The sequence below is a fragment of the Lynx canadensis genome, chromosome A1 (genome assembly GCF_007474595.2).
Source record: "Lynx canadensis isolate LIC74 chromosome A1, mLynCan4.pri.v2, whole genome shotgun sequence".
NCBI lineage: Eukaryota > Metazoa > Chordata > Mammalia > Carnivora > Felidae > Lynx > Lynx canadensis.
In genome coordinates, this window is record NC_044303.2 from 120962834 (window position 1) to 120979059 (window position 16226).

Below are 16226 nucleotides of genomic sequence, written 5' to 3' on the forward strand. Positions count from 1 at the left end.
CTTAACCTTTCTCTTATTGATGTGATGTATCACATTGATTGATTTGCAAATATTGAACTACCCTAGCAACCCAATAATAAATCCTACTTTATTGTGGTTAATGGTCTTTTTTTATTTTAATGTTTCTATTTTTTTTATTTTGAGAAAGAGCAAGAGAGAGAGAGAGAGAGAGACAGAGAGAAAGCAGGAGTTGGGGAGGGGCAGAGAGGGAGAGAGAGAATCCCAGCAGTCTGCACACTGTCAGCCCAGAGCTCTATGTGGGACTTAAACTCATGATCCATGAGATCATGGCCTGAGCTGATATCAAGACTCAGATACTCAACTGACTGAGCCACGCAGGCACCTGAGGGTGAGTGGTATTTTTTAATGTATCCTTGGATTCAGTTTGCTGGTATTTTTTTTTTTTTGAGGATTTTGCATCTATGTTTACCATGCATATCAGCCTGTAGTTGTCTTTTGTGTGTGTGTGTGCATGGTATCTTTTTCTAGTTTGGGTGTCAGGGTAATCCTGGCCTCACGGAATGAATTTGGAAGTTATCCTTCCTTTTCTACTTTTTGGATTTTTTTTTTTAGAAGATTGGGTGTTAATTCTTCTTTAACTGTTTGGTAGAATTTTCCTATAAAGCCATCTGGTCCCGGACTTTGGTTTGTTGGAAGGTAATTACTGATTCAAATTTTTTGCTGGTTATCAGTCTCTTCACATTTTCAATTTCATCCTGTTTCAGTGTTGGCAGTTTATATGTTTGTAGGAATTTATCCATTTCTTCTAGTTTGTTCAGTTTTTTGGCATATAGTTTTTCATAATATTCTCTTATAATTGTTTGTATTTCAGTGGTGATATTTCTCCTCTCTCATTTGGGATCTTATTTATTTGAATTTTTTCTCTTTTTTTCTTTTTTAAAAGTGTTAATTTTAATTCCCATTAGTTAACATATGTGTTATATTAGTTTCGTATGTACAATATAGCAATTCAACACTTCGATACATCACCCAGTGCTCATCACACCAGGTGAACACCTTAAACCCCATCACCCATTAAACCCTTCACACTACTCACCTCCCCATTAATAAAGGGGAGTTCTCTATAATAAAAAGGTTCTTTTTTCTTGATAAGTCTGGCTACAAATTATCAATTTTATTGAGTTTTTTACAAAGAACCAGCTCCTAGTTTCACTGATCTGTTTTATTATTGTTGTTTTTCTTTTTAGTTTCTATATCATTTATTTCTGCTCTTACTTTATTATTTCTGTCCATCTTTCTTCCTTAGGTTTTTGTTTGTTGTTCTCTTTCTAGCTCCTTTAGGTATAAGTTTAGGATGTTTATTTGAAATTTTTGTTGATTCTTGAGGTAGACCTGTGTTGCTATAAATGTTCCTTTTAGAATAGCTTTTGCTTCATCCCAAAGGTTTTGGACCATTGTGTTTTCATTTGCATTTGTTTTCATGTACATTTTTATTTCAACTTTTATTTCATGGTTGACCCATTCATTGTTTAGCAGCATGTTGTTTAATCTCAATGTATTTGTGGTCTTTCCAGATTTTTTCTTTTTTTTTAACATGAAATTTATTGTCAAATTGGTTTCCATACAACACCCAGTGCTCATCCCAATAGGTGCCTTCCTCAATTCCCATCACCCAATTTCCCCTCCCTACCACCCCCATCAATCCTCAGTTTGTTCTCAGTTTTTAAGAGTCTCTTATGGTTTGCCTCCCTTCCTCTCTAACTTTTTTTTCCCCTTCCCCTCCCCCATGGTTTTCTAAGTTTCTCAGGATCCACATAAGAGTAAAAACATATGGTATCTGTCTTACTCTGTATGACTTATATCACTTAGCATAACACTCTCCAGTTCTATCCACGTTGCTACAAAAGGCCATATTTCATTCTTTCTCATTGCCAAGTAGTATTCCCTTGTATATATAGCCCACAACTTCTTTATCCATTCATCAGTTGATGGACATTTAGGCTCTTTCCATAATTTGGCTATTGTTGACAGTGCTGCTATAAACATTGGGATACAAGTGTCCCTATGCATCAGCACTTCTGTATCCCTTGGGTAAATTCCTAGCAGTGCTACTGCTGGGTCATAGGGTAGATCTATTTTTAATTTTTTGAGGAACCTCCACACTGTTTTCCAGAGCAGCTGCACCAGTTTGCATTCCCACCAACAGTGCAAGAGGGTTCCCATTTCCCCACACCCTCTCCAGCATCTATAGTCTCCTGATTTGTTCATTTTAGCCACTCTGACTGGCGTGAGGTGATACCTCAGTGTGGTTTTGATTTGTATTTCCCTGATGAGGAGTGACGTTGAGCATCTTTTCATGTACCTGTTGACCATCTGGATGTCTTCTTGAGAGAAATGTCTATTCATGTTTTCTGCCCACTTCTTCACTGGATTATTTGTTTTCCATGTGTGGAGTTTGGTGAGTTCTTTACAATTTTGGAAACTAGCCCTTCGTCCAATATGTCATTTGCAAATATCTTTTCCCATTCAGTCAGTTTCCTTTTAGTTTTGTTGATTGTTTCCTTTGATGTGCAGAAGCTTTTTATCTTGATGAGGCCCCAATAGTTCATTTTTGCTTTTAATTCCCTTGCCTTTGGAGATGTGTCAAATAAGAAATTGCTGCAGCTGAGGTCAGAGAGGTCTTTTCCTGCTTTCTCCTCTAGGGTTTTGATGGTTCCTGTCTCACATTCAGGTCCTTTATCCATTTTGAGTGTATTTTTGTGAATGGTGTAAGAAAGTGGTCTAGTTTCATTCTTCTGCATGTTACTGTCCTGTTCTCGCAGCACCATTTGTTAAAGAGACTGTCTCTTTTCCAGTGGATATTCTTTCCTACTTTGTCAAAGATTAGCTGGCCATACTTTTGTGGGTTCAATTCTGGAGTCTCTATTCTATTCCATTGGTCTATGTGTCTGTTTTGGTGCTAATACCATTCTGTCTTGATGATTACAGCTTTGTAGTAGAGGCTAAAGTGTGGGTTGTGATGTCTGCCACTTTGGTCTTCTTCAAAATTACTTTGGCTATTCGGGGTTTTTGTGGTTCCATGCAAATTTTAGGATTGCTTGTTGTAGCTTCGAGAAGAATGCTGGTTCAATTTTGATTGGGATTGCATTGAATGTGTAGATAGCTTTGGGTAGTATTGACATTTTAGCAATATTTATTCTTCCAATCCATGATCACGGAATGTCTTTCCCTTTCTTTATATCTTCTTCAGTTTCCTTCATAAGCTTTCTATACTTGTCAGCATACAGATCTTTTAAATCTTTGCTTAGGTTTATTCCTAGGTATTTTATGCTTCTTGGTGCAGTTGTGAAGGGGATCAGTTTCTTTATTTATCTTTCTGTTGCTTCATTATTAGTGTATAAGAATGCAACTGATTTCTGTACATTGATTTTGTATCCTGTGACTTTTCTGAATTCATGTATCAGTTCAGCAGACTTTTGGTGGAGTCTATTGGGTTTTCCATGTACAATATCATGTCATCTACAAAAAGTGAAAGCTTGACTTCATCTATGCCAATTTTAATGCCTTTGATTTCCTTTTGTTGTCTGATTGCTGATGCTAGCACTTCCAACACTATGTTAAACAACAGCAGTGAGAGTGGACATCCCTGTTGTGTTCCTGATCACAGGGGGAAAGCTCTCAGTGTTTCCCCATTGAGGATGATATCAGCTGTGGGCTTTTCATAAATGGCTTTTATGACATTTAGGTATGTTCCTTCTATGTCGACTTTCTTGAGGGTTTTTCTTAAGAAAGGATGCTGAATTTTGTCAAATGCTTTTTCTGCATCGATTGACAGGATCGTATGGTTCTTATCTTTTCTTTTATTAGTGTGATGTATCACATTGTTTGTTTTGTGAATATTGAACCAGCCCTGCAGCCCAGGAATGAGTCCCACTTGATCATGGTGAATAATTCTTTTTATATGCTGTTGAATTCGATTTGCTAGTATCTTGTTGACAATTTTTGCATCCATATTCATCAGGGATATTGGCCTGTAGTTCTCTTTTTTTGTTGGGTCTCTGTCTGGTTTGAGAATCAAAGTAATGCTGGCTTCATAGAATGAGTCTGGAAGTGTTTCTTCCCTTTCTATTTTCTGGAATAGCTTGAGAAGGATAGGTATTATCTCTGCTTTAAACGTCTGGTAGAATTCCCCAGGGAAGCCATCTGGTCCTGGACTCTTATTTGTTGGGAGATTTTTGATAACTGATTCAATTTCTTTGCTGGTTATGCTCTATTCAAGTTTTCTATTTCTTCCTGTTTGAGTTTTGGAAGTGTGTGGGTGCTTAGGAATTTGTCCATTTCTTCCAGGTTGTCCAGTTTTTTGGCATATAATTTTTCATAGTATTCCCTGATAATTGCTTGTATTTCTGAGGGATTGGTTGTAATAATTCCATTCAAGATTTTACCTATTTGGTCCATCTCTCTTTTCTTTTTGAGAATCCTGGCTAGAGGCTTATCAATTTTGTTTATTTTTTCAAAAAACCAACTCTTGGTTTCATTGATCTGCTCTACGGTTTTTTTAGATTCTATATTGTTTATTTCTGCTCTGATCTTTATTATTTCTGTTCTTCTGCTGGGTTTGGGGTGTCTTTGCTGCTCTGCTTCTATTTCCTTTAGATGTGCTGTTAGATTTTGTATTTGGGATTTTCCTTGTTTCTTGAGATAGGCCTGAATTGCAATGTATTTTCCTCTCAGGACTACCTTTGCTGCATCCCAAAGCATTTAGATTGTTGTATTTTCATTTTCATTTGTTTCCATATGTTTTTAAATTTCTTCTCTAATTTTGATTGACCCATTCATTCGTTAGTAGGGTATTCTTTAACCTCCATGCTTTTGGAGGTTTTCCAGACTTTTTCCTGTGGTTGATTTCAAGTTTCATAGCATTGTGGTCTGAAAGTGTGCGTGGTGTGATCTCAATTCTTTTATACTTATTAAGGGCTGTTTTGTGACCCAGTATGTGATCTGTCTTGGAGAAGTTTCCATGTGCACTCGAGAAGAAACTATATTCTGTTGCTTTGGGATGCAGACTTGTAAATATATATTTCAACTCTATCTGATCCAATGTATCATTCAGGGCTCTTGTTTCTTTATTGATCCTGTGTCTAGATGATCTATCCATTGTTGTAAGTGGGGTATTAAAGTCCCCTGCAATTACCATATTCTTATCAATAACGTTGTTTATGTTTGTGATTGTTTTATATATTTGGGGGCTCCTGTATTCTGCGCATAGACATTTATAATTGTTAGCTCTTCCTGATGGATAGACCCTGTAATTATTATACAATTCCCTTCTTCATCTCTTGCTACAGCCTTTAATTTAAAGTCTAGTTTGTTTGATCCTTTCCACTCTGGGGAAGGGGGCCGCCTGGCTGAGACTGAGGCAAGCATCAGTGGGAGGGGTGGTTCCACTGGAAATGGGGTGGGGCACGGAGATGGTGAAAGCAACTTAGGTAGCCAGTGACCACTCTGTGCCGGTTCCCATGGGTGGCCCTGTGCTTATGCCAATGAGTGGGGAAGGGAAATGGTGAATGCCAGTTCCTTTGTTCTCATAGGGGTCTCTCCATCATTGGTGACTCTCTGGGATGTGCTCTGAGATAATGGAATAACCTCCCCCTGTGTGACCCAAGCACTCTTCAGATTGCTCTTTCCACACTGTGTGTCCATAGGCAGCATGCCTGCCTTCTCACCTAGAGCAGCACAGTGCCCTCTGGGCTCTATCCCAGTCAAGCATGCTGACTTTTAGAACTCTAGACTTTAAGCCCTATTGGTTGCAATAGCTAACAAAATTAGGTTCTTCTTGCTTTCCAAGCCAATTGCTGTGAGGATTCATTTTCCCCCAGGCTCCTCTGTGTTCTCATCCCTTCTCTGCGACTTCGGCTCCGTCCCCATGTCAGCGGCCATAATTCCTTTCTCTCCCAAATTACATCTCTGCACTATGTGGCCTCTTCTCTCCCTTGAGTTGTAGTTTATCCTGTCAGTCTTCAGGTTGATTTCTGGGTATTTAGAGTGATTTGATAGTTATCTAGTTGTATTTGTGGGATAAGTTGAGCCTGGACTCCTCCTACTCTGCTGCCATCTTCCACCCTCCAATCAAGTACGTGTATTTTCAATTTCACTAGACAATGTCAATTTATTTTCCAAAGGTTTTCACATGGTTTACGATAGTTTATGACAATTTCCATTGTTTCTTGTTATATCAATATCTGTAATTATTGTACTATTTAATTTCAGTCAATCTAGTGGGCGTGTATTATAATCTCATTGTGGGTTCAGCTTAAATTTCTCCATTACTAATGCATTTTCATATATTTACAGCTTTCCCAGATAATACTAGGATTTTTTTTTATGCTTAGTGGCCATTTTCATTTCTTGTATTGCAAGTTGTCTATACAGATATTTTACCCTTTGAAAAAAAAAGTGACTTGTCTGTCTTTACTGATTTATGGAATTTCTTTGTATGTTATAAATATGATTCCTTTGTCACTTATACATGTTACACCTGTGTTCTATTTTGTAGTTTGCCAATTTTGTTTTGGATAAAATAAATTTAATTTAAATATTTTCAAATTAGCCAATTATGCCCTTTGGGATTAAAGAAATCTTTCTCTAAACTAGGTCATGAATATATTTACTCAAATTATCTTATTTTCAAAAAATAATACTTTTCATATTTAGGTTTATAATCCACCTGGAATTAATTTTTTTATATTGTATGAAGTTGAGATCAAGTTAAAGCAGGTTTTCCATGTGGATATTCAGTTGTCCTATTATTATTCAGTAAAAAGCCTATTTTTCCCACTGGTCTGCAATGCCAGTTTTGTCTTATACTGTTGTTTATATATGGATTCTTTCTTTATGGGCTGTTCCATTGATGTATTTCTCTGATTGCATCAATATTGACACCTCCTTAATTATTGTAGCTTTTTCATAAGTCTTGATTTCTTGTAGAGAAATTTCTACCATATTTCATTATTCTTCAAGTATGTTTTAAGTATTTTGGGCCTTTTGCAATTACATATAAATTTTAGGATTAGCATGTCAATTATAATCAAATGTGCAAAAATATCTGGGATGTTGGTATAAATAGTTTTGAAATTATAGATTAATTTGTGGAAAAATAATTTTAAAAAGTTGTGCTTTCCTGGATGTAGTAAAAGTATATATCCTTAGATTAAATCAAATATCTTTAATACGGTTATATTTGCGTACAGTATATTTGTGTAGAGTGAGGGCATTCGTTTTCTTAGATTTCTCCTAGGTTTTGGTAGTTTTGAAGCTGATATAAATGGTATCTTTAATTTTTTTTTCCAATCATAAATGATACTTTATTTTTGTTTTTATTTATTTTATTTATTTTTTAAATTTACATCCAAGTTAGTTAGCATATAGAGCAACAATGATTTCAGGAGTAGATTCCTTAGTGCCCCTTACCCATTTAGCCCATTCCCCCCTCCCACAACCCCTCCAGTAACCCTCTGTTTGTTCTCCATATTTAGGAGTCTCTTATGTTTTTGTCCCCCTCCCTGTTTTTATATTATTTTTGCTTCCTTTCCCTTATGTTCATCTGTTTTGTATCTTGAAGTTCTCATATGAGTGAAGTCATATGATATTTGTGTTTCTCTGATTAATTTTGCTTAACATAATACCCTCTAGTTCCATCTATGTAGTTGCAAATGGCAAGATTTCATTCTTTCTGATTGCCACTACTCCATTGCGCATATATATATATATATATATATATATATATATATATATCTTCTTTTTTTTATTGTTGGATCTGATTGGCTAATATCTTGTTGAGGATTTTTGTATCCATGTTCATCAAGGAAATTGGTCTATAGTTGTTCTTTTCAGTGGGGTCTTTGTCTGGTTTTGGAATCAAGGTAATGCTGGCTTCATATAATGAGTTTGGGAGTTTTCCTTCCATTTCCATTTTTTGAAACAGATTCCAAAGAATAGGTGTTAACTCTTCCTTAAATGTTTGGTAGAATTCCCCTGGGAAGCCATCCAACCCTGGACTCTTGTTTGTTGAGAGAGTTTTGATTACTAATTTGATATCTTCACTGGTTATGGGTCTGATCAAATTTTCTATTTCTTCTTGTTTTGGTTTTGCTAGTTTATATGTTTCTAGGAATTTGTCCATTTCTTCCAGATTGCCCAATTTATTGATGTATAATTGCTCATAATATTCTCTTATTATTGTTTATATTTCTGCAGTGTTGGTTGTGATATCTCCTCTTTCATTCTTGATTTTATTTATTTGGGTCCTTTCCTTTTTCTTTTTGATCAAACTGGCTAGGGATTTATCAATTACATTAATTCTTTCAAAGAATGGGCTCCTGGTTTCATTGATCTGTTCTACTGTTTTTGTTTGTTTGTTTGTTTGTTTGTTTGTTTCCATAGCATTGATTTCTGCTCTCTTCTTTATTATTTCCTGTCTCTGCTCTTTGGGGGTTTTATTTGCTGTTCTTTTTCCAGCTCTTTAAGGTGTAAGGTTAAGTTGTGTATCTGAGGCCTTTCTTCCTTCTTTAGGAAGGCCTGGATTGCTATATACTTTCCTCTTATGACTGCCTTTGGTGCGTCCCAGAGATTTGGGGATGTGGTGTTATTATTTTCATAGGCTTCCATGTACTTTTTAATTTTCTCTTTAACTTCTTGGTTCATTCATTCTTTAGTAGGATGTTCTTTAGTCTCCAAAAATTTGTTATCTTTCCAAATTTTTCCTGTGGTTGATTTCGAGTTCACAGCACTGTGGTCTGAAAATATGCATGGTATGATCTCAATCTTTTTGTACTTGTTGAGGGATTATTTGTGTCCCAGTATGTGATCTATTCTGGAGAACATTCCATGTGCACTGGAGAAGAATGTGTATTACACTGCTTTAGGATGAAATGTTCTGAATATATCTGTTAAGTCCATCTGGGCCAGTGTGTCATTCAAAGCCATTGTTTCCTTGTTGATTTTCTGTTTAGATGATTGGTCCATGGCTGTAAGTGGGATGTTGAAGTCCCCTAATATTATGGTATTATTTTCAATAAGTTGCTGTATGTTTGTGATTAATTTATATATTTTGGTACTATCACATTTGGAGCATAAATGTTTACAATTGTTAGGTCTTCTTGAAGGATAGACCCCTTAATTATGATATAATGCCCTTCTTCATCTCGTGGTACAATCTTTATTTTGAAGTCTAGATTGTCTGATATAAGTATGGCTTCTCTGACTTTCTTTTGTCGATAGCATGATAGATGGTTCTCCATCTCCTTAGTTTCGATCTGAAGGTGTCTTTAGGTCTAAAAGTGGGTCTGTTGAAAACAAGATGAATCTTGTTTTCTTATCCATTCTGTTACCCATGTCTTTTGACTGAAGCATTTAGTCCATTGAAGTTTAGAGTGAGTACTGAAAGGTAGGAGTTTATTGCCATTATGTTTCTTGTAGAGTTGGAGTTTCTGATGGTGGTCTCTGGTCCTTTCTAGTCTTTGTTGATTTTGGTCTTTTTTTTTCCGTCTTTTCTTCCCTCAGACTATCCCCCTTAATATTTCTTGCAGGGCAGGTTTAATGATCACCAACTCCTTTAGTTTTTGGTTGTCTGGGAAACTTTTAATCTCTCCTTCTGTTATGAATGACAGCCTTGCTGGATAAAGAATTCTTGGCTGCATAGTTTTCCAATTCAGCACATTAAATATATCCTTCCACTCCACTCTGCCCTCCGTTCTGGCCACTCCTGGTTTCTGTGGATAGGTCTGGTGCAAACCTGATCTGTCTTCCCTTGTAAGTTAAGGACTTTTTTCCCTTGCTGCTTTTATGATTCTTTCATTGCATGAGTATTTTGTGAATTTGACTATGATATGCCTTGTTGATAGTCGGTTTTTGTTGAATCTAATGGGAGTCCTCTGTGCTTCCTGGATTTTGATGTCTGTGTCTTTCCCCAGGTTAGGAAAATTTTCTGCTATGATTTGCTCACACAACCCTTCTACCCCTTTTTCTCTCTCTTCATCTTCTGGGACCCCTACGATTCTGATGTTGTTCCTTTTTAATGAGTCACTGATTTCTCTAATTCTTAAATTATGCTCCTTTGCCTTAGTCCCCCTCTTTTTTTCTACTTCATTATTCTCTATAGCTTTGTCCTTTATATTGTTGCTTCACTGCTCTGCCTCGTCCATCCTTCCCGCCATGGAAGCCTTTCGAGATTGCAGCTCAGTTATAGCATTTTTTATTTCATCCTGACTAGCTTTTACTTCTTTTATCTCCACAGAAAGGGATTCTAATCTATTTTCGACTCCAGCTCGTATTATTATTATCTTGATTCTAAATTCTGGTTCAGACATCTAGCTTGTATCTGTTGATTAAGTCCTGGCTGTCATTTCTTCCTGCTCTTTCTTTTGGGGTGAATTCCTTTGTTTCATCATTTTGAAGGAAGAAAAGGAACTAATAATGTAAAAAATTAAAATTAAAAAATTAAAAACAATGCACACACACAAAAATCAAATAAATGATTCTAGATATTAGGTGTGTTTTGGTCTGGTTATTGAAAGGAGGTTGACAGATTAGAGAAAAAAGGGGAAAAATGGAAAAAAAAAGAAAAACAAGGGAAAAAGGAAAACATTTGAAAATTTGAGAAAATGAATACAATGAAATAGAATAAAATGAAATGATGGAAGTAAAATAGAATTTGAAAAATTACAAAAAGCAAAAAATATAGTAGAAAAAATAAAGAAAAATAGTTTTAATAAAAATTGAAGATAAAAATAAATTTTTTCTCTTTCTGTATTCAAGAACAAAAAAGAAAAGAAAAAAAAGGAAATTGAATAGATGGACCAGCGAACAGACTGAAATAGGATATAAATTACATCGTTTTCCCCTAGAAGTCATACTATGAAACACATTATAGTCTGTAAACTAAGCAGGCGGCGAGATTTGTGGTGTTCCTGAAGAGGGAGTTTGGCCCAGTTGTGTGGGGCTTAGTGTAACGGCTCCATTGTCCACTAGATGGCGCTGCTTAGCTTACTGGGGTGGATTGTTGTGGTGCTTATAGGTGTGTATGTGCATGCTCAGGAGGGGTGAAAATGGCATCCCCCAGCTACCCAGTCTCTAGTATCAGAACTCTGTGCCCTCCCCGACCAGTAATCGCACACCCATCCTTTGTCTCCGGCTTCTGTCCACTCCCCGCTTTTATGCTGTGACCAAGCCATCAGTTTGCCAGATAGCACCTCACTTCTGAGGGACTGCAGCTTTGACCCACTCAGATCCTCTGCAGGAGGGTCTCACCAAGCAATGGCCCAATGCCAGCCACACCCAGGAATGTTCTCAGGATCATGCTGCTGCCAATGCCCAGAGACTGTGGCTGGGTGGGTGCCAGTCCACCCCAGAAAAAGTTCACACGATCATGTAGCAGCGGCATTTCAGGGATTACGGAAAATCACAACACACATCTGGCACCAGGCTTCACCCTTAATGAACTTGTTCCAGAACCAGTGAATGTGGCTGTTCATTGGAGTCTTCTGGGACTAGGTGGCCACACAGCCTCTACAAAATGTCCTTGCAGCAATGGAACCACTTCTCCCCGTGTGGCCCAAGGATCTCCTGGACCCCACTTTGCTTCTGGGGTTCCTTCTTCCCACCAGAGCACTGCCAGGTATTGAGCTGCAGAGTTTCAGACTCTGCGCTCACCCTGTTTATAGACTTTTAACGGAATTTAAACTCTCTCCTTTCTCCTTTCTCCCTTTTTAGTTCAGCCTCTGTGGCTGTTTCCACTATTCCACTTTCTCTCCAGCTGGTTTGTGTGTGGGGGGGTATTTTTCCCATATTGTCCCCCCATCTCCATCCTCTCTCCACAGGCAAAAACAGTTCCCTGCCCTCTACAGCTTCTCTCTCCCCCAGTTTACCTCTCCACACCACGTACCTGCTGAATTCTATGGTTCAGGTTGTGCAGATTGTTGTATTAATCCTCAAATCAGTTTTCTAGGTGTGCAGGATAGTTTAGTGTTGATATGGCTGTATTTCATGGATATGAGATGGAAAAAAAACTTCCATGTTGTTCTGCCATCTTGGCTCCTCCTTTGAATTCTTTTTCATTTTCAATTTGTTGCAGGTTAAGGAGTTGTAGATGATTTTTAGAAATTGATCTTGTATTCCTCAACTTCCCTAAACTCATATCTTAATTCTAATAATTGATCTGTGAAGTTGTTGGATTTTCACTGTGCACAAGTGTATTATCTGCAAATAATGACAATTTAATTCCTTCATTTGTAATTCTTTCATTTTCTCTTCAGCACAGCCTACGATCTCTTGTTCCTCATTTAATAAATTCAGTGAGTGTAGTCTCCTCATCTCTTACTGATTTCAAAGAGAAGAATTTTGACATTTCCTCATCAACTTTGATATTTTCTGTACATTTTATAATAGTTTACCTTTATCATCTGAAGAAGGTCTATTTCTTGATTTGGCCACTTTTGAAGAGAATGTGGGAGAAACTACCCACCTTGGAGGCTGAATAGTTTTTATGGTTGTTTCTCTACACCTACCACGCAATCCCAAAGTTAATACCATATATTTTAAGTTTTTATCAAGACACCATTCCATATCTAGGTACTATTTTTTTTTTTTTGTCTCAGCCCAAATTTAATGTACCATAAGAAGAAAATCCAAAGTCTCAGTGGCATTCCACAATTGGTTGGTATGTGTCACAAGCTTTGGAGCGGCTAGGTTATCTGTGTTTCAGCATGTGATTCTGTGTTCACATATTCTAGATAATTCTCTTGAATTCATTTTCTTCTTTCTTTAATTGAGACTGACAATCTTTTCTCTTGGGGATATTTAATTTCCATTTAAAGTAATGACAATATTTGTAATATGCATCTTATTAGGTATTTTTAATTTATCCTGTTAATATATTACCATTTCTCTCATTTTGTTTTCTGGATTGAGTGTTTTATTTTTTAATCCTTTTTGGAGGCTGGAAGTTTTTCACCAGTCATCAATTTTTTAAGATTATCCTAGAAAATTTAATTTGTATTATTCACTCATGAAAATCTTTTAATAATTGATACCTTTATCCTCTGTTCCCAAAATCAATCCACCTTATAATCCAATGACTTTATTTATCTCCTCCCAAATTACACACTAATGTATGTGTATGTGTGTGTAAAACCTCATTATTTTTCTTTTATAGAAGCAATGCTTATTTAGGTATACCCATACATCTATTTTTCTCTTTAGTTTTTTTCTACATCTGATTTTCTATTTGCAATAATCTTTTGTCTGAGGTCACCCTTGAGAATTTTCTTATTTTGTAAGCTGTCTGGTGGTGAACTGTCAGTTTTCATTTGTTTGAAATGTCTTTATTTTTTTTCCATGTTTAAAGCACATATTCACTTGGTGTAGCTTTCTAGGTTGGCAATCATTTTTCTTTAATATAATGAAGAAATCATTCAAACGTTGTTGCTGAGACCTCAGCTCACAGTTTATCTTGTACCTCTTTGAAAGTAATCAAATTTTTGTTTCATTTTAAGACTTCTCTTTTTTTTAACAGCACCACTCTGATGTAATTAAATGCACCCTTCCAAAAAATTATTCTATTTAGCTTTCGATGAGCTTCCTTAATACATGGTTTGATGTGTTTCATCAAGTCTGGAAAATTCTTAGGCATTATTTCTTGTAATGGAGTCTGTCCATTTGTCCTCACCTTTTGGTGCTCAAAATGTGTGTATATGTATATAAAGTCTTCCCACTGTCTTCTCTGTTTTTACCCTCTACATTTCCACATTTTTGTTGCTCTGTGCCTGATTTTTTCTATATATATTTCACTCCACTGATTGTGATTTCACCTCCATCTAATCTGCTCTTAAACCTGTCCACTGAGTTCTTAATTTCAGACATATTTCTTCAGTTACACATTCTCATTTATTTCTTATCAAGTTTCTATTATAGCATTATTTGTAGATTGAAATTTTCTGTCAAAATAATAATGTTTGGCTTTTATTTATTTATTTTTTTTGGCCATAAGCATGTGGTTTGTGTCTTCTAATATCATTATCTGAAGTTCTGGGGTCTGTTTCTATTGTCTGTTTTTTTTGCTGGCTCTCCCTCATGCTGTCTATATCTTGTTTTCCTTTATTGTTTCCTGGAAATTGTATTTGAAAATTTCTTTGTAGAAATAACCTAAGTTCTAGGATGACTTTGCCTTTGCCCAATGCAAATTTTCATTTTTCATTTCCTCACTGTTACCTTTAGGATTCATTTCTCCTAGATCCTAACACAGCATAAAGGATATCTTACTAAGGTCCTCTCCTTTTGTGTATGCTGAACTTTGACTTTTTCCTTTTAGCTCTGTGAGAGCCCTTTTCTAAAAACTATGCTGACGGTGTCTTACTCTTATCTCATTGGGTCTTACCATTACATTTTATGCACCAACTTGACTCCCAAATATTAGAATCTGCATTTCTTTGCCTGAGGGGTCTTTCTAGTAGCCACATGCATGGCAGGTCAGCAGTGACAGAGAAAAGTTGATTCGTTGGGACTCATAAGCAGTGACTAAAGATAGTTGGTATATAAATATTCCAACTCCCTTTTCCTTAGGGTGAAATAATTTTTTTAAATGTTTATCCACTTCTGAGAGAAAGAGAAACATAGTGCCAGTTGGGGAGGGGCAGAGAGAGAGAGGGACACAGAATCAGAAGCAGGCTCCAGGCTTTGAGCTGTCAGCACAGAGCCTGACATGGGGCACGAACCACAAGATCATGACCTGAGCTAAAGCCAGATGCTGAACCGACTGAACCACCCAGGTGCCCTTATGGTGAATTACTTTTTAATCCTAAGGTCTACACTAGTTACAGAGTTCCCCAGCAGGATTAAGCTTCAGTTACATTATGGGAACTTGCCTAATGATGCCGTATTTGTCACCATTTCTTTGCTCAGTTCCTTACTCTCCTACCTGTGTTTTTTAGGTTCATCTCTCAGCAAGTTACTTGCATTCAGCTTTTCCTCAGGGAACCCAAAGTCACTGAGTCAAGGTTTACCTCATTCTCTCAGCTACCTTGGTGGATCTGCAAACTCTCACAGTATAAAAATGGACTTCGTTACTGGACTCAGTTTTCTAGATTCATGGCTTCTACTAAACCTCATTTGAGTAATTTTTGCTCTCTAGGTAACTCACAGATATTATTTAGAAGTTCCTCTTAAACATATTTTATTAATTTTTAAAAACTTTCTTTAGTGGGAAGGCTACTTACTCCAAGTTACGTAGCATAGCATTAGCAAATGTGGCAACTTCAGCTCTTACCTCCTCATTTTTTTCATATCATTCTTTTATTCTTTTCTTTGGAAGTCTCACTAAATACATGTAGTTTATTTATTTATTTCTGAGAGAGAGAGATAGAGAACAGGGGAGGGGCAGACAGAGAATCCCAAGCAGGCCCCCTGATGTGGGGCTCAAACTTATGAACCACGAGATCATGACCTGAGCTGAAACCAAGGTTTGGCCACTTAACCCACTGAGCCACACAGGCGCCCCTCATTTTAAGTCTTCTCACTCTAATCTGAATATCCTCCAAGTTCTACACTGTAATTTCTATTTCTTTTCTCTCTGTGTTGTAATCTGAGCATTTTTTTTAGTTCTGTCTTGTAGTAGTTTCCTTCTTCCATCACCTGTTCCTAATCTTCTGTAAAACCCTTCTAAATTGTATTTCAAATTATATTTTTCATTTTTATTCAAAAATATTTTTTTGTTTTTGACATTCAATTTTTATTTCTGTAAACATTTCACACATAGTTATTTTATATTTATGATTCCAACATCCGAAGTCCTTGGTGGTCTGTTTTTTGTTGTTTTTTCTGGTAGCTTATTTCCTTGTGTGTGGGTTGATTTTTTATTATAAACTCAAATTTGGTCATCATTAATGTGTGGTAAACTTGGGAGTCTAAACTGAGTTTCTTCCTCCAGTGAGAAAATATTTTTTTTAATGTTCATTTATTTTTGAAAGAGAGAGAGACCAAGTTGGGGAGGAGCAGAAAGAGAGGGAGACAGAGAACCTGAAGCAGGCTCTGTACTGACAGCAGAGAGCCCAATACACGGCTCAGACTTAGGAAGAAACCATGAGATCATGACATGAGGTGAAGTCAGATGCTTAACCAACTGAGCCACCTTGGCACCCTGAGGAAATTTTTTTTTTATTTTGCTGAAAGCCAGGGAGTGCTATTGAACAATGATGATTTTATTCCTAACCCAA